Below are 11,822 nucleotides of genomic sequence, written 5' to 3'. Positions count from 1 at the left end.
GTACCACCAGAACATGTGTGCAGCAAGATGATTGGCATGTTGCTGTCTGAAACTATGACTCCATCTCAGTTTCCTGGAAGGCCGGGCCGCTTTGTCACTTAGTCTAATGATCAACTGTGCTCGTTCAATCCAAAGCGCACTTGGAGCCAGGAATGGTTTTGTCATCAATAATACCTGAGCCAGAATCCTGCAGTGAGCGCTGCATTGATGCTACAGTTAAGTTTCAATGAAGAAATGTTATCTGCCAGCCTGTCTAAACGTTTGCATGCAGTATGATTGAAGGAATGGAATTTCCACATACTACCTGAGATATCTCCAGCCAGCACATCAGCCTGTGTCAACAACAACATGTATACATTCATAAGTTACAAAATGAAAACAGAACAGGAAGTATGAAGATGAGAACAGAAGATCGTGCCATACCTTGCTAGGTAAATCATCAGCAGAAATGGATTGGAATGTATAACTGATCTATCGAACATGATTCATACAAGCGTCATGCCAGTTTAAGTGTGCTACTTCAGATTTTTGAGCCAAGTGAATTTTGAACTTTAAGATTAGTAATAATAATAAAATAAATTATTTTCTAAGTATTACCATAAAAATGTTCAAAGCAAATGTGTTTAATAACCAATTCATAATATCTTATGGCTCTTTTAAATAAGACCTACTGTAGATTGTATTACATTATTTTATAAAGCAGACAAAGACCACTTATAAATTATTACGACCACATTATAAAGCCTTTTGGATGTTTACAAGGAGACATAGCATTTGTCATTTGTCTTAAAGTGGTAAAAGACCACTCATAAGTTGTAGGAAGATATTGGTTTAAAAACAATGCCAAAATATGAAACTTATTATACATTTGTGGCAGGGCAGGTCGAGAACCGGCTTGTCAATATAAATAATATTTTAATAATAAACTGAAACAAAAAAAAACACACACATGACGGACATGTCCGTAAACTATCTCTCTCCCCTGCACAATCCTCCGCAGTCGGCCTTTATCCCTCTCGGAGGCTTGATTAGCCTGATAAGGGACCGGGTGTGTATGATCACGACCCGGCCCTGCCCTCTGCCCTGCCACAACATTATAACTTAAAATAAATGTGGATAAATGTGGAGTTGATCATGTGTTATAATGCAGTATACTCTTAAATGTTACCCATAAATAGGTAAGAATTATATCATAGTATAACTGTTGTTATAATTACTAATGAGACAATACAACTTATTACAAGGTGTATTATGAGGCATTATGAATACATTATAATGCGTTAGGGATACCCTTATTATTATAAATACAAATAATAATTTGTATTTAAAGTGTTACCAAAATTACTTTGTATCTTTGATAATTAGTTGCATTATTATTGTAGGTAAAAAAAGTTATTTTCTAAAATGCTGTGGCAGACCAATTGATGCACACCTTCCACATTTAATTTGCTTTAAACTAAAAATACATCTTCTTGTCATTCAAAACTTGTATAAATTGGCCACCACGTAGTCCAAGATTACCCCCGTTGACCCCACCGAATATGGTGTATTTATAAATCCTCTACATACTATGATTCATTCGTTCTGCGCATCTTCTTGCGTCAGAGCGCAATCAAAGAAAATGCTCCTTGAGACATTATAGTGCTCATAAAACCTCTCATCTCATTAGCCAGAGCTGCAAACAGCACAGAATATTCTTATGTGATTTTACTGGGCACACGTGGTTGGAAAGCGAATGGCAGGATGTACTCTTGCAAGATGTTCCCCTATCAATCACTCTTCCAACACGGTAACATTGGCCCTGACCTTCCTGCAAGAGTTTCTGTACTGACTGAGCCTTTCAATGTTATTACCGAAAGGGCCTCGTTAGATATTATCCCATGGGGAAGGTGAGGGGGGGGAGGAAGGTACGGAGAGATATGAAGACATTTGGTGGAGGTCGGCCCCTTACTCACATCCTGTGATGGAGCTTTGGATTAAACAGCTGGAAGGGGGATCCCATGGGGCCACTGAGAGACACTCTGCACTAGAGCAGTAAAAATCCATCACACATATTTCAATTGCCCTGGCAGCATTAATAGACACTGCTGTTCTTTAATATTTGATGAACTGGCTGGTTGGACCATCTAACGGCAAGAAGAAAGGAGTAATCAAGAATAAGGTGATCGAAGAGAGAGAGTGGTCTTGACATCCATTTATAATCCTGAAAAGGGAGAGGGCTAAACAAAATAGAAAACACAGCTACATATAAACATACTGCACTGTAAATGGAAGCGCAGCGTAGTTCTAGCGGGAAGACTAGCAGCTGTACATCATCACATCATTAGCTGGGTAATTCCTAGTCAATCGCATGTAAGCCATTGCTTTATAAGTCACATTGCTATTTCAGTGTGCTAACACGGCATCCTCCACCATCCCACCACCACAAGTTGAGCCCTGTCCCGCACGGGGGTAGGCTCCTCGTCCCTGCCTCCTATCTCCAGCAGGACATGACGGTTCCGGGTACAACTCCCTCGGACCGCCGGACGGGGCCTACGCCAAAGAGAGAGACATTAATTTCTGTTTTACATTTATCAAATAAATGGCATCTTAAACTTCACTCAAGCCTGCGTGCCTTCGCGATAGAAATACACATTCTGGCACATTTTACTTATTTTGTACATTCATGATTACTTGAATACAGCTCTTTTATGATGAACATGTTTTTAAACACTGAGTGTCACGAACACCGACGAGGGCGTCTCTCTCCCTGGTCCCCGGAGATCGCACTCGCCCGAATACTAACTGCCCTGATTGTTCCCAGCTGTTTCTCATTACCTCTGTCTATTTTAACCATGCCTGTGAACTCCTTCCTCGCGAAGTCTTGTTAGCCCCGGCCACATTTCTGAGCGTGTTTACTTCTACTTTTGATTATTCAGTGTAACTACCTAGCCTGTTTACCCCGACCTTCGTAGTTAGCCGCCAGCCTAGTTTATCTCTGCCTGTTTACTTACCTCGATATCTCGCTGCCTGCCCTGACCCTCCGCCTGTTCCAGTTACGAGTCTGCCTGTCCTTCTTGTATTGTTTGATCTGCTGAATAAACGCATATGGATCCCAACCAGCCTGAGTCTGCATCACACTGAGATTAGTCACATTGAAATTTATTTTATTTTCAAATCAATGGAATTTGGTGTAAACAACATGTAGGTTGCAATTTTTTTGTCATGTGACAAAAACGAGGACTAATTTTAATCCTCAGGACTGTGTGTGAAGTCTTAAAATAATATATGATATATAATATATAAGATATTTTAAATTTTTTATGAAAAGACACATTTTGTTTAGGTAATGTGGAGTAACCCAGAGGAAATGTCTTGATATTATATTTGTACAAAAATATTTTTACATTGAAAAATATGTTTGAATTAAAAAAAAAAGTATTATTAAGTTGTGTACACTCTTGTGTATTCAGATTGCAAGGGAATTATTTGAATAACTTTTAGTAGATGGTTGCACCACATGACAAGTCATTAAATCTTTTTGTCTTTACGTGTTCGAACATTTATAAAACCAAATGGACACAAAGTTTACATTTCTATGAAATTTGCGCTCTTGTTTAAAAATGTATTTTTGTCATCTCAGACAACCTCACATTATTTGTCAATGACCCAGTAGAAAAAACTGAACAACGCATGTGATTGGAGATGTAATTTGACATGGAAACCTCATATATACCCTGCTTAAAATGGTATGCTGGTTTTAGCTGGTTTAAGATGTTCTAACTGGCCTCTCTGCTTGGCCAAGTGGTTTTCAGCTGGTTTAGCTGATATTCCTGCTCTTTTTTTTTTCAGCAGTGTATTCACTCAAAAATGTATACAGTAAATACCTACTAAGTATTCAAAGTGATTGATGAGTGTACAGGTATTGCAGAGAAAGAGGAACTTGTAAGGTAAATTACCTGGTCTCAACTAACATGTGAGATATTTTCTATTTTTCCAAATTCTAATAATTTCCACAATTCTAAAAGTCCAGCCATGCTGCCAGAAGATTTTTTCTCATGTATAACTGCTGTAATTAGGGAAAGAGCAAACAAGGTACTGGCAAGAACCTGTGTCTCCATATGGAACCATTCTATCTCTACACCACCACGCCTGTATACTTCACAAATGCTCACATCCATTTGCTGAAATTTGTCAAAAATAATATGGAATCAAACTGATTCAAATGCTAACACATGTTCAAGAGACCAAACCAGCTAACACACAGGCAAACAGTGGCTCAAACAGTGCAGTTTTCATAGTAATTGTAGATAGGACAGTGGAGCGGATTGTTTGTTCTTGACACTGAAGGATGAAAGCCATCTGACATTTTGAATTTTGTGGTTTAAGTCCATGTCTGTAACCTTCATGACTATATGCTAGCATCCATATGCTAGCATACTCCTAAAAGTTGACCAATTTAATTGTAGACCATACAAATCTACTATCTGCATATATTCTCTGGAAAAATGGAGCAAACATATTGATGATTAATCTTGCACTCAGGGTTGCATACAAACTTTTGTCCAATGAAGTGCTCTCTAGTTTGATAATGTCCCTCCCCATGTGCTAAATGTCACTTGTCTCTCACTAGCACTAGCAAGAAGCAAATAATCTTTGCTTAAAACAAGAAAAAAACGATTCGCCAATGGGGTAAGCTTAAACAAGCAAATTTATCAACAAAACTGAAAAACAAAGTTTGCTTCTCAAGTAAATGTATGTTGTTTTAAGGACGTTTAGCTATGTTTAAGGGAAAACAAGATGAAAACTGAGTAATTTTTGTGCAGTGTTGTTTCATGGCTGTGAGATAAACTAAAGGCTATAGGCTATTTTTTTTAAATGCTATTCTATATCTCCCATGCCAATTTCTGTTATAATAGAAAAAATGTCAACATAGGAAAGAAAACTGTGCTCTTGAAGACATTTCACACAGACTGCTTTAGTTATACTGGCATAATGAGTTGACTGTGTTTGGCATAAAACACAACTCTCTTGAATGCCTATTGTGTCCCCAGTTGATCAATCAAAACAAAAATCACCCAGATTCATAAAACAATTGAAATTACATTCTACATTTCTCCCCTTAACAACAGGCTCATCTTTCTTTTTCTTTAATGTTGCTTAATGACTATTTCACCCTGTGTGCTGACTGATGTAGTCGTTATTGCATCAGTCTGAGTATGAGTATGTGACTGCCAGCCTTGTTCACTCTCCCACAGTGTGTATTTGTGACGCAGCTCAGCCTCCAAGAGAGCTCCACAGAATCGGCCTTTCAGGGAGTGTTTATGTATACCAGGGGAAATTATTCCACCAATTACAGGGTTGCCAGTGTCAGCACAGCTTGGAAGGAAGTGTGGAATCCAGACTGGGCCAGGCCATGTGAAGAGGGGTTCAAAACATTTGCTGTGAGGGTAAAGGGTGGAAGAGGAGCTGGATGCTTTCCCTGGCTAAACAGCCAACCCACATGAAGATGCTTGACTTCTTAACTGATGTATCAGAGCAGTGGGGGATCTGCCAAAGTAATGATAGAATGGACTGATTTTGATTCAAGGTGAGAGAAGGGTGGACATAAAGAAAGAAAAGCCAAGAATTATGTCTCAAATGATTCTTGAGACTGTATCACTGTGTACTTGCACATTCTTTTACTACACAGAAGCATTTGCTGTTTTCCAGTTGAGGGAAATTACATTTACATTGCCATCGGCCAGAGAAAACTTGGGTAAGTGCCAGAACCCTCTGTGCAAATACATCTACTAATGCTACTGGACACATCTTCAGTGATGTTCCTGGAATCATTGGGTGTTTCGGGTCTCTCAACATCATACACCCTCATCCAGGCGACCCAGCTGTGGCTGATCAGACCCCAGCTTGTGTCCAGTTGGCAAATCTAGCTACCCTGCCCCCATGGATCTCCTCTCTTGAGCCATAGCCATCTTGAGGCTTTCTCTGCCGCTTCAGTGGTATTGCAGATGGCTCTTCTCCTCCGCACTCCATCAATGCCTAACAGACTAAAGGCTCTGGACAGGGATCGGGCTATAAAGCCCCTGCATCCTACCTCTATTGGAAGACACCTTGCTCTCCATCCGGCTTGTCGACACTCGCTGACTAGTCCTTCGTACTTGGTAAGCTTCCTCTCAAAGGGCTCCTCCAAGCGATCTTCCCTGTAAGCTCCAACAGAACCACTTGTTTGGTGGACTCAGACAAGAGAATGACATCTGGTCTTAAGTAGGTGGTCACAACGTGGTTGGGGAACTTGAGTTGCCGCTCCAAGTCCACCAACAGCTGCCAGTCCCTCGCAGTGGCCAGGATGCCTGCAGATGTATTTGCGGCTGGTTTTGGCTGCTCTCCAGCTCTGACGAAGGTGATGGCTTATTTGGAGGGGCGGGAGCGCTTTGCCCACTCGACTCCTGTAGCAATGGCTTCAGCAATGGACTTCAGTACCTGGTCATGCCTCCACCTGTACCTTCCCTCTCCCAGTGCCTTTGAGCAGCAACTCAGAATGTGCTCTAGGGTTCCACGCTTGGAGCACAGTGGGCATGCTGGAGACTCCACTTTGCCCCATATGTGAAGGTTTGATGGGCTGGGAAGCACATCGTATACTGCCTGGATAAGAAACTTGATCCGATGTGGCTCTGCCTTCCACAGCTCCGCCCATGTCACCTTCCTCTCGATCGCGTTCTCCCATCGTGTCCAGAGCCCTGTTGCCTCATTCCTACTGTCCTGCAGGTTCTCTCCTCCTCGACCACTGCTCTCACCTCCTCCTGGACAAGGCAGCGCCTTTCCTTCCCTTTGGTGGTGTCAGTGTGGGGAGTTGAAAAGGAACCCAGTCCAGCCCTGCCTCTTGTAACCACCCCCACCAGTCTTTTGTGGTGTAATCTTGCCTCTGCTTGTCGAACAGCCTCCTCAGCCTTCCACTTCCGACCAGTCCTCACTTCAGCCCCAGCCGTTGCCACCTTTGGATCACTTGAGTCTCTGTATATCAACACTTCCCTAGCTCTTGTTACCTTGAACTCCTCCTCCAAGGACTTGAGCGGTTTGTTGCGGTGCCTGTAAAGTGCGATGCTACTTAGACTTTTTCGAAGCCCCAGCCATCTTCTGAGGTGGCTGCTGACCTTCCTCTCTAGGGTTTCCACAGTCATGATTGGCACTTCGTAGACGAGTAGTGGCCACAGGATCCTGGGAAGAATGCCATGCTGGTATAGCCAAGCTTTAAACTTCCCTGGCAATCCAGACCGGTCCACTGACTTCAGCCACATGTCCAGCTCAATGCAGGTTGACTGGATTGATGCAAAGTCCCTCAGGGTGCTGTCAAACACCTTGCCTAAGCTCTTGACAGGCTTCTCAGTGATGGTCGGGATTATTACACCTGCGACACTAAACCGGGATTTCTCATCCACCTTTCCTCTTCTCAGCACCATCGATCTTGACTTGGCTGGTTTAAAATGCATCCGTGCCCACTCCATTAGCTTTTCGAGACCCTTTATAATCCACCGGCAGCCTGGAACTGATTCTGTGGTGACCGTGAGGTCGATCCATAAATGCTCTGATCGGTGGCTGACGTTGAGCTGACTTCGTCTTTGGCCCTCTGCACTCTGGTTCAGCAGACTTTGTGAGCATATTCATGGCCAGGGAGAACAGAATAACGGAGATGGTACAACCCGTGATGATTCCGATCTCGACCTTGTGCCAGCCTGATGTCACTGCTCCTGAAGAGGTTCTCATCCTGAAATTGTTGTAATAGTCAGCGATGAGGTCTCTGACTCTGCTGGGGACGTGATATTTTGTCAGAGTGAGCTGCACCAACTTGTGTGGTATTGAGCCATAAGCATTTGCCATATCGAGCCACAGCACTGACAGATTGCCCTTGTTCTCTCTGGCCTCTCTGATGAGCTGTGTTACCACTCCTGTGTGTTCCAAACATCCAGACATTCCTGCTATTCCACCCTTCTGAACTGATGTATCAATAAACCTGTTCTTTGAGAGGAAGGTGCTCAGCCGGTTAGAGACAGCACTGAAGAAGATCTTAGCTTCAATACACAACAGGGAGATGATGCGGAACTGGTCTATCTTCTTGGAGTTCTCCTCCTTCGGAATCCAGACCCCTTCGGCAACTCTCCACTGTTCAAGAATCCTGCCCCTCCTCCAGATGACACGCAGGATTTTCCACAGGCGCAGCAGGAGTTTAGGACAGTTCTTGTACACTTTGTATGAAGTACCGCTTGGTCCTGGAGCAGAGCTTGCTCGTGCTTTCTTGACAACCTCTCGAACCTCCTTTAGCTGCAACTCTGACATGTTGAACTGCACACTTGGCCCAGGAGGATCTATCAGAGTGCTGCACTCCCCCAACTCTTGCTCTCTTGCTGGGTCGCTGTATGTTTCCTTCAGGTGATGATCAATCTCCTCCTGAGAGCAGATCAGCTGGCCGCTACGGTTCTGCCCTAGCAGCTCCTTAGTGAACTTAAAGGGGTTGGCAATGAATGCAGCTCGCTTTCGGGCTCTTTCGCGGTGGCGCCTTCGGTGCCACTCTGCCCGACGGAGGATCCTGATCTTTTTTTGTAGGATGCTCATCAGCTGTGCCAAGCCAATTCACTCCTCCTTTCCTGCCTGCCTGTACTGCCGCTTCAGGATCTTCATCTCCTGTCTGATGTTATGGATTCTCTCCTCACGTTGGTTATTTGAGTGAGATCCTTTGGAGCCTCCTTCATTCACCTCTTCTCCGAACCGTTCATATGCAATGCTGATGATAATCGTTGTCATGGCTTGCAGTTTCCTGTTGACGTCTCCCCTGATGGTGGTCTCCAGAATCTGGTCAACATCAATGTCAAACTGGTTCCACAGTGAGGTCATGTTAGCTGCTGGCCACTTGATCCGCCTCCTCTCAGATTTGATGCTAGATGGAGTCATTTGCAACACTTGGAGGTTCCGGGCACTGTGGGGTGACTCCGGGCCTGGCTCCTCCTGCGTCTCACCAGGTTGAACACCTGTGCGTTGTGTTGGTTCTGTCCCCACCAGACACTTCATCCTCCCTTGGTGGATCTTTAGGCCTCGCTTGTTCTTACAGATTTTGCCACATGTACACTGCTGTCTCGTAGTCGTTTCTCCGTTGCCTTGTTCTAATGCCGTTGTGTCCGTCCAGTTGGGGTGCTCATCCTCCCCCCCTCTCGGGCACCCCTGGGGGTATTTTTCCATTAGGTTCATCGTAGCTTGTTGTGGGAGTCCCCCCTCACAGAAGACACAGATTGGGTTGCCAGCCCGTTCTGCCCCGGTTGCCGTCTCTCCGAGCTGTCACCGACTCTCCGGTAGTCACCACACTTTTCGTGGTTGTCAACCAGTCTTTCCTGGTTGTCACTGATTAGATCAGGTTAAAGCTGTGCAAATACATCTACTGATGCTACTGGACACATCTTCAGTGATGTTCCTGGAATCATTGGGTGTTTCGGGTCTCTCAACATCATACACCCTCATCCAGGCGACCCAGCTGTGGCTGATCAGACCCCAGCTTGTGTCCAGTTGGCAAATCTAGCTACCCTGCCCCCATGGATCTCCTCTCTTGAGCCATAGCCATCTTGAGGCTTTCTCTGCCGCTTCAGTGGTATTGCGGATGGCTCTTCTCCTCCGCACTCCATCAATGCCTAACAGACTAAAGGCTCTGGACAGGGATCGGGCTATAAAGCCCCTGCATCCTACCTCTATTGGAAGACACCTTGCTCTCCATCCGGCTTGTCGACACTCGCTGACTAGTCCTTCGTACTTGGTAAGCTTCCTCTCAAAGGCCTCCTCCAAGCGATCTTCCCAAGGGACTGTAAGCTCCAACAGAACCACTTGTTTGGTGGACTCAGACAAGAGAACGACATCTGGTCTTAAGGAGGCAACCCTACATTGGATAAGTGGCTATAGCAAATGTATGAACGAAACATAGTAGGCTAATTACATCACTTATAATACAATTATTATTTGGTTTGTATCACAGTATTAGGGTCATGGTTTTAGTACGGTTCGGTATTTGCATTTTCAGAAAATTTATTACTGCCAAATCCAAAGTAAGAATACTCTGTTTAGTACCAGAGGAGGCCCAAACCACATCCTCCACAGTTTTATTGCAATTTACAGAGTTAATATGTGTTGTTAATAAAAATTGTATATCCATTTTTATATGCTAAAATTAGAAAAATATACATAATTTATGTTAAAAATATAGTTATAATAATTTTTTCGATTATTTGTCTTCTTTATATGTCTTCTTTATATACATTTTGGATATTTATACATATTTTGTTTATAATTTTCATTTATTTTGTATGTTATATATAATATATATAATATATATTTTTTCCTTCACCTGTACTTGTCTTTATGATTGTATTCATACATTGTTTGATCTTATTGAACATGTATATAGAAAAAGCTCCACAGTTTTAGCACCATTTGTGGACTTTTCAGACGGTCCCTTACCACACCTTCCATATTATTAGCACATTTTAGCACAATGTGTGGACTTTTCAGACGGTCCCTACTGTAGGCAAATTTTCCAACTTGTATCAATGTTAAATTGGCGATCTGGAACAATTTCACCATGAAGCCATCTGACCAGCTAAAATAAAGGGCAATTCGGACGGTATGCATCATTTTATCTTTAAATATGTGACAATCCGTATTTTACAGTACGGGTGGCAACCCTAGCAGCTTGAGTGTTTAAATAATACCTGGAAATCACACATCTTTGTCAACGGAGTATGGAAACATATCGTTGGCAATGAACACCCCAATCACTTAAGTTATTGTTTTATGCCTGTCCCAATTAGCTTAAAAATGAAAGGGAGTTTGTGTAGTTTCGGCTCATCTGTGGCTCTATGCGCGCCATGCGCTATCTTTCCCCAGTGATTTCGGCATAATTACTAGTATTCAGCACTCGCGTCGAGCGATGTCTGCAAACAGTTCCTCTTCTGTAAACGTTTATTGACCATAGCTGTTGTAAGTGACAGCAAAAAACTCAACTACACGCAATGCTTGCAGATCAGTGATGTCATCAAGTTGACCCACATGAAACACAGGCAGAGCATATCCATCTAACGATCCATTCAGGTGCATTATCACTTGCCCACTTGCCGGTTAAGTCTTCATTCTCTGTACAGAAAATCCGCTCCTGTGATTATAATGCCTGGGGCATGTGTCGCGCGCAACGAATAAGCGTGAACTGCTCCACACAATCAGTTTCTGTGCAAGGATGTGCAGTTGAGTCAAGCGAGTACCTCCTGAAAATATATATATGCCAATGTTAGCCACAGAAACTGGGGAAATACATTGGTGAAGTTTCGGCCATTGCACAACAGTGATTGGGTGTGTTCCTGGCAGGCAGCAGATGCCCTAAACCTGCCCCCACACAAATTAGAGCCTGTAAGACTGAGTAGCCTGTCAGGAACATCTAAGGACAACTTTCTCATATTGCCTTAGATACAGCCAGAGACAAAGAACTGAACGACCTGTTGTCTGCCTTGACCACACTGTGCACAGAGCACATAAAGTCGTGCTGCAATGGGTTCCCTCTCACTGCAACATACTAGGCAACGAAGCCACAGACCTGGCAAAGGAAGGCACTACAAAGGAACAGAGTGACAGGTCAACCATCTACAAAGAAGCCAAGACCATCATCAATGCAAAGCAACACAACAAGTGGCTGGAGCACCACCCACTATACAACCGAAATGACCCCTACCACCTGCTCTCAAGGGCAAAGCAGGTTCTCATATTCAGGCTGAGGACAGGCCACAACCGAATGAACCACCACCTATTCACCAAGTTCAGAA

The 11,822-nt window shown here is 43.5% G+C and overlaps 1 pseudogene; it reads right to left on the bottom strand.

The window, feature by feature from the left end:
* Positions 1-5,837: 5,837 nt before the first annotated feature.
* Positions 5,838-8,886, bottom strand: LOC127650063 (uncharacterized; annotated as a pseudogene).
* Between the last annotated feature and the right edge of the window lie 2,936 nt (positions 8,887-11,822).

This window comes from Xyrauchen texanus, chromosome 10, assembly GCF_025860055.1.
Source record: "Xyrauchen texanus isolate HMW12.3.18 chromosome 10, RBS_HiC_50CHRs, whole genome shotgun sequence".
NCBI lineage: Eukaryota > Metazoa > Chordata > Actinopteri > Cypriniformes > Catostomidae > Xyrauchen > Xyrauchen texanus.
The sequence above is the reverse complement of the archived record's forward strand: the minus strand, read 5'-3'. Positions and strand labels throughout refer to the sequence as shown.